At 38.5% G+C, this 2,785-nt stretch overlaps 1 long non-coding RNA gene across 1 annotated transcript; it reads left to right on the forward strand.

Annotated features, from left to right (window-relative positions):
• The first annotated feature begins 678 nt into the window (after positions 1–678).
• LOC138337588 (uncharacterized) lies at positions 679–2,572 on the forward strand. The gene is made up of 2 exons (XR_011210882.1): positions 679–793; positions 2,119–2,572. It is a non-coding gene; the product is annotated as an uncharacterized lncRNA (long non-coding RNA).
• Positions 2,573–2,785: the final 213 nt, after the last annotated feature.

A 2,785-nucleotide genomic window follows, 5' to 3' on the forward strand; every position in this document is an offset into this window, starting at 1 on the left:
CTTTTCTGTCAAGTTGTCTTTAGCCCTTTCTCCTGATACCTTAATTGAAGGTTAAGACATATTGCCTGCCAAGATTCTTACTTTGTGTCATGTGATATAAGTTGTGACTGTAGATTTCATTTGGCAATATAAAATTTTCAAACCTTGAATTTAAATTCAACTTGGCATTCTATATCAAGGACTAGAACTGAAACCTCTTCTTTCAATTTGTTCTGTTTTGTGTTCTGTAGACTAGAGTAAGTTCATGAGTAACAAAAGTATCATGAACTGCCGGCAAGAGTGTTATGCCTCGTATTTTTATATATGTAGTGTGCATCATGATCTAGTAGACGTAGGTCTGGGGAACAAGATTTTATTTTAAGTTCCAAGTGATTAAAGAAATATTTGGCAAGGATGTTAATTCCAAATGTGATATTAAGTATGAGTTGGCTAATGTAAGTGCAATTAACATTAAGTGAGGGATTAATTAGTGGCTGATTAGAATTCATTTAATCTAATGGGCCCCACCACTCTTAATTGGTGGCTAATTAGGAATAATTTAATCAAGTGGGCCCACCACTCAAGGCAAAAATTAAAAAAAGGATCAGATATGAAGCTGACCTTAGTGGACACGTGTAGAGGGGGGCTGCCTCCTCTTAATATTATAAATGAGGTAGAGAAATCCACTCAATACTAAATAATGTGGTGAAATGCATTGTTTCATATCATCTTCTTCTTCACCACTTGGCTTAGGCAGCCATGGAAATGGAGAAACCAACCCTGCAACTCTTGGCCAGCAGCTGCAAATAATTTGGTTAGTAATCTCCTTGCTTGGTTTGTTAATTCTTTAGAATACCTTGTTAATTACCCATTAATATTAGAAGGGGGGAGTGACCATTAGCTTAGGAAGCTTGTGTTTAGTTATTGAATATGCTAAGTATGAACGGAAACCATAATCGGATTATTAGTGGTGTCGTGTTGGTGCTTGGGCTGTTTTGATTAAAGCTAACTACGAGAAAGTTCTGTTTTGGCATTATGTATATGTTAAATGTGATTATGATTATATACTCCAAAGTATGAATACGATAAGTTAGGTGTGTTGCGAATTATAATACGAGTTATCGCTCGGTGTGTCGTTGCTTCGCTGCTATGGTTGCCGAGATGGAATTGTTTTGGGGAGGGGGATGTTTAATATGATTCGTTGGGTTATATGTGTTATTTGTATTGCTATGGATAATTTGGGTTGTTCTCGGATTGGGACAAAGTAAGGAAAATAGGGGAAGTGCTGCCGTATTTTCTTTAGATTATGAGCTAGCTTACAAGATAGTAAAGTGCGACGTTTATCTAATTGCGGCATGATTGTTGCTTGCTATATATTAATAGCTTGAGCAGTAAATTTTGGACGTGCGGATCGACTATACGGTATGTAACGCTGTCCCTTTTTTCTTTGCTTGGCATAACTTTTAAAAATAAGTGAATAACGGACAGGTTTGATACTTACCTCTAGAGCGTCTACGTGACGTATATTCTTGCTTCCATAATTATTCCTCTATATAGCGGCTATGTCTAAGGCTATGATGCTTTCTCATATCTATGGTAGTGCTTCTTAAAGTCATTGAGATTTTACGTTTCCATATGGTATTAAAGGTTCATAATCTTGATGAAACATTAATCTTTGGTAATACTCCTTGCTGGTTCACATTGATTGTTCTATTGAGTTATAAGAAATGATTTTAATTGCATATGGTTGCTCATAATGTTTTGCTCGTGCATAGAGTCATTTATCATATCACCGAGTCCCGGGCCGGGTAATGTTCGTGCGGAGTTTCTTGCATATGTAACCGAGTCCCTCACTAGAGGGCCGGGTATGTATATTATATATATGATTGGTGATGAGGATGGTTATGATGATGATGATGACGGAGATGACGTGATGATTATTTTTCTGAGCCCCTTACTAGGGAAGCTGGGCACCTTATATGTTAAAGATATGCATGATTTTCACTCAAAAGGGCATATGTGTAGAGATATTTGTTTCGACTTGCCTTATTGGTATCCTGTCATCTTTACCTTATGCTTTACATACTCAGTGCATTGTTCGTACTGACCCCCCTCGGGGGCTGCGTTTCATGCATGCAGGTGTAGACGCACAGTTCGGTGATCCTCCCGCCTAGGATATCTACTCTACTGATTAGGAGAGCTCCAGTGTTTCGGAGCCTAGTCATTTTGGTACATAACTTTTGTGTAGTCTTTTGCTCGTCTATGGGTATGGCGGGGCCCTGTCTAGTCGAGTTTCACTACTGTACTCTTAGAGGTCTGTAGACATTATGTGGGTTGTATATATATGTTTTGGATAATGGTCTGGACATGGTTTGGTTGAGATGTCCACTTGTACAGGGGCAGCCTTGTAAGCTGCATACATCATTGTGTATTGTGTAGTGGCAGCCTTGTCGGCTTACGTATCTTATTATGCTTTGGATAGTAGCGGCCTTGTCGGCTCGCGTATGTTGTTACGATTGAATGGTTATGACTCCTAATGAGACAGGTCCTCTTTATATATATATGACATTGTGGTTGGCTTGATTTGATTAAATTCCATATTGTCTTAGTTTCAGTTGGTTATACTTAGCAAGTTTGTATGTGGGTATCCAAAACGGGCACTAGTCACGGCCCATCAGGTTGGGTCGTGACACTGATTAAGTTCATGAATAATATAAGTATCATGAACTGCAGGCCTGAAATAATACAAGCATTACTCAGATATGAACTGCAGACCTTAAAACATCGTACATACTTGGAATCTTGA

The sequence above is a fragment of the Solanum lycopersicum genome, chromosome 7, assembly GCF_036512215.1.
Source record: "Solanum lycopersicum chromosome 7, SLM_r2.1".
NCBI lineage: Eukaryota > Viridiplantae > Streptophyta > Magnoliopsida > Solanales > Solanaceae > Solanum > Solanum lycopersicum.